Raw genomic sequence first — 11,579 nt, forward strand, 5'->3', positions numbered from 1 at the left:
GTCCAAATGTCGCCTTAAGAGTTCCCTTCACTGGAACTAGGGGGCCAAGCCCAACCCCTGAAAACCACCCCCACCATAATCCCCCCTCCACCAAACTTTACACTTGGCACAATGCAGTCAGGCAAGTACTGTTCTCCTGGCCACCGCCAAACCCAGACATGTCCATCGGATTGCCAGACAGAGAAGCGTGATTGGTCACTCCAGAGAACACGTCTCCCCTGCTCTAGAGTCCAGTGGCAGCGTGCTTTACACCGTGGCATCCGACGCTTTGCATTGCGCTTGGTGATGGAAGGCTTGGATGCAGCTGCTCGGCCATGGAAACCCATTCCATTTCAAAGTTGGCAATGGTTTAAAAATTCTGAATTTCGGGGTTCGTCCTTTCTGATGACTGTTGAGTTTTCATACTCCAGTCTAATGCTCATCCTTTATACTATAATCTGGAATTGACAGGAAGCCAATCTACAAGGTGGGACAAAGGCAACCAACGCGAGGACCATCAATGTGGCTTCCAGCTGGCATCACACTACCTTGGGAGAGCAGCAACCAAAATCAGCAATCAGCAGTGGTTCAAAAATTCTTAATTTGTGGGTTTGTGAATTTTTAGACTGAACTGGAACTGATGGAACTTTACAGAATTTTCACCATCTCTAATGACTGTCCTATTTGTATCATCTGGAACTGTCCAATCTAGGACACAGGCAACCAACACGAGGACCATCAATATGGCTTCCAGCTGGCATTGTGCTACTTTTGGGAAAATGTCAACCCAGAGGTGGCAGTGGTTCATACATTTGGAATTATGGGGTTCACGAATTGAGGGCAAAGTCACAAGTGATTGAATTTTTCAAAAGTTTTTACCTCTACAATGACTTTCTGTTTGTAGTATCTGGAAATGTCCAAGCTAGGACACAGCAACCAACGTGAGGAACATCAATGTGGCTTCCAGCTAGCACCGCGCTACCTTGGGAAAATGCCAATCCAAAGTTGACAATATTTTAAAAATTCAGAATTTTGGGGTTCACAAACCTTTAGCCAAACAACAACTGAGTTTTCAAACATTTACTCTATTCAGGCAACCAACACGAGGACCATCAATGTGGCTTCCAGCTGGCATCACACTACCTTGGAAAAAAGGCAACCCAAAGGTGGCAGCGGTTCAAAAATGCAGAATTATACGTTTATGAATTGGGGGGCAAAACCACAAGTGATCGAATTTTTCAAAAGTTTATACCTCTACAATGACTGCCCTGTTCGAATTGTCTGGAAATGTACTCCAGTCTAATGACCATCCTATTTTTATAATCTGGAACTGACAGAAAGCCAAACTACTACGTAGGACAAAGGCAACCAAAGCGAGGAACATTATTATGGCTTCCAACTGGCATTGCACTACATTGGAAGAGCAGCAACCAAAAGTCAGCAGTGGTTCAAAAATTCTGAATTTCTGGGTTTGTGAATTTTTGGACTAAACCAGAACTGATTGAACTTTACAGACATTTCAGCTTGTCTAATGATTGTCCTATTTGTATCATCTGGAACTGTCCAAACTAGGAGACAGGAAACCAACACGAGGACCATCAATATGGCTTCCACCTAGCATTGTGCTACCTTGGTAAAATACTAACCAAAAGTCAGCGATGGTTCAAAAATTCAGAATTTTTGGCCAAAGCAGAACTGGTTGAACTTTTCAAAAGTTTACTCCAATCTGTTGACTGTCCTATTTGTATCATCTGGAACTGTCCAAACTAGGACACAGGCAACCAACACGAGGACCATTAATATGGCTTTCAACTGGCATTGTGCTACTTTTGGGAAAATGTCAACCCAGAGGTGGCAGTGGTTCATACATTTGGAATTACGGGGTTCACGAATTGAGGGCAAAGTCACAAGTGATTTAAATTTTCAAGAGTTTTTACCTCTACAATGACTTTCTGTTTGTAGTATCTGGAAATGTCCAAGCTAGGACACAGCAACCAATGTGAGGAACATCAATGTGGCTTCCAGCTAGCACCGCACTACCTTGGGAAAATGCCAATCCAAAGTTGACAATGGTTTAAAAATTCAGAATTTTGGGGTTCGCAAACCTTTAGCCAAACAACAACTGAGTTTTCAAAAATTTACTCTATTCAGGCAACCAACACGAGGACCATCAATGTGGCTTCCAGCTGGCATCACACTACCTTGGAAAAAAGGCAACCCAAAGGTGGCAGGGGTTCAAAAATGCGGAATTATACGTTTATGAATTGGGGGGAAAAACCACAAGTGATCGAATTTTTCAAAGGTTTATACCTCTACAATGACTGTCCTGTTCGAATTGTCTGGAAATGTCCAAGCTAGGACACGGGCAACCAATGTGAGGAACATCCATGTGGCTTCCAGCTGGCATTTAGGAATCGCCAAGAAATGAAGATGGTCACCTTCAGGTACTAAACAAAGTTTCCATTTTTTTTCTCGTCTGGTGAAACATCAGAACTCACCACAAACGGCAACGGTGATGGGTGGGCATGGATGCGCTACAAGTAGCAACCAATCAGATCAAAGATAGCTCCAGTCGGCGCATGAACAGGCAATTGGTGATTGGTTGCACGTGGCCGTAATGAATGAGCTTTGTGATTGTCAGAGATGTGCGGAGGATTACTCCTACAATTCATTCTCTGCCTGGCAGCGGCGATGTTCTAGGATGGCGGGTACACTGCGTTTGGCATTCGGCCCGCCCATGGGGAGGGCCCTTACTGCGTTTGGTAAGGGTGGGGTGTACCGAGTATACAAACAGCATGTCCACAATTACACCCCATCTAGGCGTCCTCCTTCCTTGTGTGCAAATATCATCCTCAACGTACATTCAGTCTCGTTACAGAAATGTTACTCCTGACATCCCTGAGCACAGCCAGGCAGAGGTTGAGGCAGGCAGTAGGATAGTCAATGTCCAAGCAGAGGTTGAGGCAGGCAGTAGGATAGTCAATGTCCAGGCAGAGGTTGAGGTAGGCGGTAGGATAGTCAGTGTCCAGGCAGAGGTTGAGGTAGGCGGTAGGATAGTCAATGTCCAGGCAGATGTTGAGGCAGGCAGTAGGATAGTCAATGTCCAGGCAGAGGTTGAGGCAGGCAGTAGGATAGTCAATGTCCAGGCAGATGTTGAGGCCGGCAGTAGGATAGTCAGTGTCCAGGCAGAGGTTGAGGCAGGCAGTAGGATAGTCAATGTCCAGGCAGATGTTGAGGCCGGCAGTAGGATAGTCAGTGTCCAGGCAGAGGTTGAGGCAGGCGGTAAGATAGTCAGTGTCCAGGCAGAGGTTAAGGCAGGCGGTAGGATAGTCAGTGTCCAGGCAGAGGTTAAGGCAGGTGGTAGGATAGTCAAGGTCCAGGCAGAGGTTGAGGGAGGCGGTAGGATAGTCATTGTCCAGGCCGAGGTTGAGGCAGGCGGTAGGATAGTCAGTGTCCAGGCAGAGGTTGAGGCAGGCTGTAGGATAGTCAGTGTCTAGGCAGATGTTGAGGCAGGCGATAGGATAGTCAATGTCCAAGCAGAGGTTGAGGCAGGCTGTAGGATAGTCAGTGTCCAAGCTGAGGTTGGGGCAGGCTGTAGGATAGTCAATGTCCAGGCAGAGGTTGAGGCAGGCTGTAGGATAGTCAGTGTCCAAGCTGAGGTTGGGGCAGGCTGTAGGATAGTCAATGTCCAGGCAGAGGTTGAGGCAGGCGGTAGGATAGTCAGTGTCCAGGCAGAGGTTGAGGCAGGCAGTAGGATAGTCAATGTCCAGGCAGAGGCTGAGGTAGGCGGTAGGATAGTCAGTGTCCAGGCAGAGGCTGAGGTAGGCGGTAGGATAGTCAGTTTCCAGGCAGATGTTGAGGTAGGCGGTAGGATAGTCAATGTCCAGACAGATGTTGAGGCAGGCGGTAGGATAGTCAATGTCCACGCAGAGGTTGAGGCAGAGGGTAGGATAGTCAGTGTCCAAGCAGAGGTTGGGGCAGGCTGTAGGACAGTCAGTGTCCAAGCAGAGGTTGAGGCAGGCGATAGGATAGTCAGTGTCCAAGCAGAGGTTGAGGCAGGCGGTAGGATAGTCAATGTCCAGGCAGATGTTGAGGTAGGTGGTAGGATAGTCAATGTCCACGCAGAGGTTGAGGCAGACAGTAGGATAGTCAATGTCCAAGCAGAGGTTGAGGCAGGCGGTAGGATAGTCAAATTACAGGCAGAGGTTGAGGAAGACGGTAGGATAGTCAGTGTCCAGGCAGAGGTTGAGGCAGGCGGTAGGATAGTCAATGTCCAGGCAGAGGTTGAGGCAGGCTGTAGGATAGTCAGTGTCCAAGCAGAGGTTGAGGCAGGCGGTAGGATAGGCAATGTCCAGGCAGATGTTGAGGTAGGCGGTAGGATAGTCAATGTCCAAGCAGAGGTTGAGGCAGGCGGTAGGATAGTCAAATTACAGGCAGAGGTTGAGGCAGACGGTAGGATAGTCAGTGTCCAGGCAGAGGTTGAGGCAGGCGGTAGGATAGTCAATGTCCAAGCAGAGGTTGAGGCAGGCGGTAGGATAGTCAATGTCCAGGCAGAGGTTGAGGCAGGCTGTAGGATAGTCAATGTCCAGGCAGAGGTTGAGGCAGGCGGTAGGATAGTCAGTGTCCAGGCAGAGGTTGAGGCAGGCGATAGGATAGTCAATGTCCAGGCAGAGGTTGAGGCAGGCGGTAGGATAGTCAATGTCCAGGCAAAGGTTGAGGCAGGCGGTAGGATAGTCAGTGTCCAGGCAGAGGTTGAGGCAGAGGGTAGGATAGTCAGTGTCCAGGCAGAGGTTGAGGCAGAGGGTAGGATAGTCAGTGTCCAGGCAGAGGTTGAGGCAGAGGGTAGGATAGTCAGTGTCCAGGCAGAGGTTGAGGCAGGCGGTAGGATAGTCAATGTCCAGGCAGAGGTTGAGGCAGGCGGTAGGATAGTCAATGTCCAGGCAGAGGTTGAGGCAGGCGGTAGGATAGTCAATGTCCAGGCAGAGGTTGAGGCAGGCTGTAGGATAGTCAATGTCCAGGCAGAGGTTGAGGCAGGCGGTAGGATAGTCAATGTCCAGGCAGAGGTTGAGGCAGGCGGTAGGATAGTCAGTGTCCAGGCAGAGGTTGAGGCAGAGGGTAGGATAGTCAGTGTCCAGGCAGAGGTTGAGGCAGAGGGTAGGATAGTCAGTGTCCAGGCAGAGGTTGAGGCAGGCGGTAGGATAGTCAATGTCCAGGCAGAGGTTGAGGCAGGCGGTAGGATAGTCAATGTCCAGGCAGAGGTTGAGGCAGGCTGTAGGATAGTCAATGTCCAGGCAGAGGTTGAGGCAGGCGGTAGGATAGTCAGTGTCCAGGCAGAGGTTGAGGCAGGCGGTAGGATAGTCAATGTCCAGGCAGAGGTTGAGGCAGGCGGTAGGATAGTCAGTGTCCAGGCAGAGGTTGAGGCAGAGGGTAGGATAGTCAGTGTCCAGGCAGAGGTTGAGGCAGAGGGTAGGATAGTCAGTGTCCAGGCAGAGGTTGAGGCAGGCGGTAGGATAGTCAATGTCCAGGCAGAGGTTGAGGCAGGCGGTAGGATAGTCAATGTCCAGGCAGAGGTTGAGGCAGGTTGTAGGGATAGTCAATGTCCAGGCAGAGGTTGAGGCAGGCGGTAGGATAGTCAATGTCCAGGCAGAGGTTGAGGCAGGCGGTAGGATAGTCAGTGTCCAGGCAGAGGTTGAGGCAGAGGGTAGGATAGTCAGTGTCCAGGCAGAGGTTGAGGCAGGCGGTAGGATAGTCAATGTCCAGGCAGAGGTTGAGGCAGGCGGTAGGATAGTCAATGTCCAGGCAGAGGTTGAGGCAGGCTGTAGGATAGTCAATGTCCAGGGCAGAGGTTGAGGCAGGCGGTAGGATAGTCAATGTCCAGGCAGAGGGTTGAGGCAGGCGATAGGATAGTCAATGTAAAGGCAGAGATCAATGAAGGCAGCAATTAAGGGAGTAGTCACTGTCCACGTATAGGCTGAAGAAGACTACAGGCAAGAGAGTAGACTGTATTCAGGCAGAGGTCAAGGCAGGAAGCAAGAATGAGAGTAATTGGTTTCTAGGCAGAGGTCGATGCAAGTGACAGAGAAGAAAGTAGTCATATCCAGGCAGAGGTTGAGACAAGCAGTAGACAATAGATTAGCCAGTGTCCAGGAAGAGTTCCAGACAGGCAGCAAGCAAGAGGTCAGTATCCAGGCAGAAGTCAAGGCAGGCAGCAAGAAAAAGAATAATTAATCTCCACACAGTGGTCGAAGAAGACAACAGGCAAGAGAGTAGTCAGTGTCCAGGCCAGTGGTCAAGGCAATTGGCAAGCAAGAGAGTAATTGGTTTCCAAGCAGAGTTTGATACAAGCAGCAGGCAAGAGAGTATTCGTATACAGACAGGAATCAAGGCAGGCAGCAGGCAGTAGATTAGTTAATGTCCAGGCAGAGGTCAAGGACAGGCGGCAAGCAAGGGAGTAGTTGGTGTCCAGGCAGAAGTCAAAGCAGGTGGAAGTAAGGATAGCAGTCAGTGGTTGAAGCAGGTCGTAGGCAAGATAATACGTTAGTGTCCAGCCTGAGGTCAAGGCAGGCAGGAAGCATGAGAGTAGTTGGTGTCCAGGTGGAGGTTGAGACAAGCAGAAGGCAAGAGTGTAGTGATATCCAGGCATAGGTCGAGGGAGGCAGCAGACATTAGGATAGTCAGTGTCCTGGCAGAGGTCAAGGCAGGCAGCAGCCAAGAGAGTAGTCAGTGTCCAGGCAATGGTTGAAGCAGAATGTAGGCAGGAGAATAGTCAGTGTCCAGGAAGAGGTCAAGACAGACGGCAAGAATGAGATTAACTGGTTTCTAGGTAGAGGTCGTTGCAAGTGGCAGACAATAAAGTAGTCATAGCCAGGCAGAGGTTGAGGCAGGCAGCAGATAATAGATTAGCCAGTGTCCAGGCAGAGTTCCAGCAAGGCAGCAAGCAGTCGGTATCCAGGCACAGGTCAAGGCAGGCCAAAAGCACGAAAGTAGTTGGTGTCAAGGCAGGCAGCAGGCAATAGGATAGTCAATGTCCAGGCAGAGGTCAAGGCAGGCAGCAAGAAAAAGAATAGTTAATCTCCACGCAGAGGTTGAAGAAGACAGCAAGAGAGTAGTCAGTGTCCAGGCCAGTGGTCAAGGCAGTTGGCAAGCAAGAGAGTAATTGGTTTCCAGGCAGAGTTTGATGCAAGCAGCATGCAAGAGAGTATTCATATACAGACAGGGATCAAGGCAGGCAGCAGGCAGTAGATTAGTCAGTGTCCAGGCAGAGGTCAAGACAGGTGGCAAGTAAGAAAGTAGTGAGTGTCCTGGCAGGCGGAAGTAAAGAAAGCAGTCAGTGTTCAGGCAGTGGTTGGCAAGAGAGTAGGTGGAGGTGGAGGTTAAGGCGAGCAGGAAGCATGGGAGTAGTTGGTGTACAGATGGACATCAAGGCGGGCAGAAGCATGAGAGTAGTTGGTGTCCAGGTGGAGGTCAAGGCGGGCAGGAAGCATGAGAGTAGTTGGTGGTTCAGGTGGACGTCAAGGCAGGCAGGAAGCATGAGAGTAGTTGGTGTCCAGGTAGAGGTCAAGGCGGGCAGGAAGCATGAGAGTAGTTGGTGTCCAGATGGAGGTCAAGACGGACAGGAAGTATGAGAGTAGTTGGTGTCCAGGTGGAGGTCAAGGTGGGCAGGAAGCATGAGAGTAGTTGGTGTCCAGGTGGAGGTCAAGGCAGGCAGGAAGCATGAGAGTAGTTGGTGTCTAGGTGGAGGTCAAGGCGGGCAGGAAGCATGAGAGAAGTTGGTGTCCAGATGGACATCAAGGCGGGCATGAAGCATGAGAGTAGTTGGTGTCAAGGTGGAGGTCAAGGCGGGCAGGAAGCATGAGAGAAGTTGGTGTCCAGGTGGAGGTCAAGGCGCGCAGGAAGCATGAGAGAAGTTGGTGTCCAGATGGACATCAAGGCGGGCAGGGAAGCATGAGAGTAGTTGGTGTCAAGGTGGAGGTCAAGGCGGGCAGGAAGTATGAGAGTAGTTGGTGTTCAGGTGGACGTCAAGGCAGGCAGGAAGCATGAGAGTAGTTGGTGTCCAGGTAGAGGTCAAGGCGGGCAGGAAGCATGAGAGCAGTTGGTGTCCAGATGGAGGTCAAGACGGACAGAAGCATGAGAGTAGTTGGTGTCCAGGTGGAGGTCAAGGCGGGCAGGAAGCATGAGAGTAGTTGGTGTCCAGGCGGAGGTCAAGGAGGGCAGGAAGCATGAGAGTAGTTGGTGTCCAGGTGGAGGTCAAGGAGGGCAGGAAGCATGAGAGTAGTTGGTGTTCAGGTGGACGTCAAGGCGGGCAGGGAAGCATGAGAGTAGTTGGTGCCCAGGTGGAGGTCAAGGCGGGCAGGAAGCATGAGAGTAGTTGGTGTTCAGGTGGACGTCAAGGCAGGCAGGAAGCATGAGAGTAGTTGGTGTCCAGGTAGAGGTCAAGGCGGGCAGGAAGCATGAGAGCAGTTGGTGTCCAGATGGAGGTCAAGACGGACAGGAAGCATGAGAGTAGTTGGTGTCCAGGTGGAGGTCAAGGCGGGCAGGAAGCATGAGAGTAGTTGGTGTCCAGGCGGAGGTCAAGGAGGGCAGGAAGCATGAGAGTAGTTGGTGTCCAGGTGGAGGTCAAGGCGGGCAGGAAGCATGAGAGTAGTTGGTGTCCAGGTGGAGGTCAAGGCCGGGCAGGAAGCATGAGAGTAGTTGGTGTCCAGGCGGAGGTCAAGGCGGGCAGGAAGCATGAGAGTAGTTGGTGTCCAGGTGGAGGTCAAGACGGACAGGAAGCATGAGAGTAGTGGGTGTCCAGGTGGAGGTCAAGGCGGGCAGGAAAAATGAGAGTAGTTGGTGTCCAGGTAGAGGTCAAGGTGGGCAGGAAGCATGAGAGTAGTTGGTGTCCAGGTGGAGGTTGAGACAAGCAGAAGGCAAGAGCGTAGTGATTATCCAGGCATAGGTCGAGGGAGGCAGCAGGCAGTAGGATAGTCAGTGTCCTGGCAGAAGTCAAGACAGGCAGCAGGCTAGAGAGTAGTTGGTGTCCAGGCAATGGTTGAAGCAGGATTGTAGGCAGGAGACTAGTCAGTGTCCAGGAAGAAGCCGAGGCCTTTTTGGGGGTCTGACATCGACTCATTTTCCAGGGACACTCTAATTTTTTTTTTCTTTCTTTAGAGCGGAGACCCCGTCATTTAGAGACTAAACGATTCTCCGGCAGCCGAAGGGTCAACCGATCGCCGGGGCCCCAGAGCTCTTCCGAATTCCTGATGTCTAATGAGCCAGATAACGCGGTTTTATTATTAATCATTGGCGCTTTCAGAAAATGGCTTTGCAGTGATCCGACTTCTGAGGAGAAATCAATAGGAGACCGAAATTGTAAGTATGCAAATGACACGGCGACAAAGGCACTCATCTGTATAATGAACACTTAGACTTCATTTACTCAATTATGTTTCTCAAAAGGCTTCCACCCCCCCCCCCCCCCCCACCCCAAAAGATTTCACTTCGCATCGTTTCTGCATCAACTTCCAGACATTTCTCCGCATAAAATTATTCGTTCAGTGTGAAATTGAGCTCCCGCTAATGGCGCGCTCAGGGCCTCTCCCTGAATTTCTGAGGATCTGCGGGAAATCCGGTCTCCTGGGATCCCTCTGTGTGGAGCCGGGAATGAGGGACAAAGAGGACGCGGATTCTTGCGGAGAGGACTCCGCGGTGCCTGGCGGGGAAGGATGGAGGCTGCTGCCACCAGAGACATTGGTAATGACTTCCAGCCAGCACTGCCAAGCCGCGGGCTAATAATGGCTACGTAGGCCACCGTGCAAAATGGAGGCCCCAGGGTTGGGGGTGATGCTTCTGGATAGGAATGTTAATGAAGAGAACGTGTCACCTTGTCCATTCAAAGTGAAGTAGCAGGTCCTCTTCAAAGCTCCAAATCAGTTCCTCTTCACCTTCCAAGTGCCCCACTCCCTCCTCCGCCAGGCCCTAGGCCCAAGCACGGTTGCGGTTGACACTTGGTCTTCACCAGAACACCCTGCAAGGAGTAATGGACCAGTGACCCTAGAGGCCCCCAGTGAACTTCAAGCTGCTTTGCAGCAAGATGATACCAGTTTGGAACCGTCAGGATTGCCCCACCAAGGGGTCACAGGGCTATACTGTGGATGTTATAAGAGGTCCAGGTCCAGGTTCAGGTGGAGGCAGGCAAGACAGTAGCCAGTGTCCAGACCAAGGTCCAGGCCAATGGTAGGCAAGAGTGTAAGTGAGTTTGCAGGTAAAGGTCAAGGCTGGAAGAAATCAAGAGAGTAGTTGGTGTCCAGGCAGAGGTCAAGGCAAGCTGCAGGCCAGAGAGTAGTCAGTGTCCAATCGGGTGAAGGCAGGCAGGCAGGAGGCAAGAGAGTAGTCAGAGTCCAATCAGGGGTGAAGGCAGGCAAGAGAGTAGTCAGTGTCCAATCAGGGTGAAGGCAGGCAGGAGGCAAAAGAGTAGTCAGTGTCCAATCAGGGATGAAGGCAGGCAGGAGGCAAGAGAGTAGTCAGAGTCCAATCAGGGGTGAAGGCAGGCAGGAGGAAAGAGAGTAGTCAGTGTCCAATCAGGGATGAAGGCAGGCAGGAGGCAAGAGAGTAGTCAGAGTCCAATCAGGGGTGAAGGCAGGCAGGAGGAAAGAGAGTAGTCAGTGTCCAATCAGGGATGAAGGCAGGCAGGAGGCAAGAGAGTAGTCAGTGTCCAATCAGGGGTGAAGGCAGGCAGGAGGCAAGAGAGTAGTCAGTGTCCAATCAGAGGTGAAGGCAGGCAGGAGGAAACAGAGTAGTCAGTGTCCAATCAGGGGTGAAGGCAGGCAGGAGGAAAGAGAGTAGTCAGTGTCCAATCAGGGGTGAAGGCAGGCAAGAGGCAAGAGAGTAGTCAGTGTCCAATCAGGGATGAAGGCAGGCAGGAGGCAAGAGAGTAGTCAGAGTCCAATCAGGGGTGAAGGCAGGCAGGAGGCAAGAGAGTAGTCAGAGTCCAATCAGGGATGAAGGCAGGCAGGAGGCAAGAGAGTAGTCAGAGTCCAATCAGGGATGAAGGCAGGCAAGAGGCAAGAGAGTAGTCAGAGTCCAATCAGGGATGAAGGCAGGCAGGAGGCAAGAGAGTAGTCAGAGTCCAATCAAGGGTGAAGGCAGGCAGGAGGCAAGAGAGTAGTCAGTGTCCAATCAAGGGTGAAGGCAGGCAGGAGGCAAGAGAGTAGTCAGAGTCCAATCAGGGATGAAGGCAGGCAGGAGGCAAGAGAGTAGTCAGAGTCCAATCAGGGATGAAGGCAGGCAAGAGGCAAGAGAGTAGTCAGAGTCCAATCAGGGATGAAGGCAGGCAGGAGGCAAGAGAGTAGTCAGAGTCCAATCAAGGGTGAAGGCAGGCAGGAGGCAAGAGAGTAGTCAGTGTCCAATCAAGGGTGAAGGCAGGCAGGAGGCAAGAGAGTAGTTAGTATCCAGGAAGTAGTTGAGGCAGGCCATAGCCAAGAGACAAGTTGGTGTCTAGGCAGAGGTCAAGGCAGGCAAGAGAGTAGTAGGTGTCCAGGGAGAGTTTACAGCAGTCAACAGGCAAGATAAGGCGATCTTTTGGGGAAAGGAGACTGAGGAAATGCTTCTTCCTGCCTGTA

Source organism: Staurois parvus, unplaced genomic scaffold (genome assembly GCF_062004578.1).
Source record: "Staurois parvus isolate SC_StPar_1 unplaced genomic scaffold, SC_StPar_1.0 ptg002111l, whole genome shotgun sequence".
NCBI classification, from domain to species: Eukaryota; Metazoa; Chordata; class Amphibia; order Anura; family Ranidae; genus Staurois; species Staurois parvus.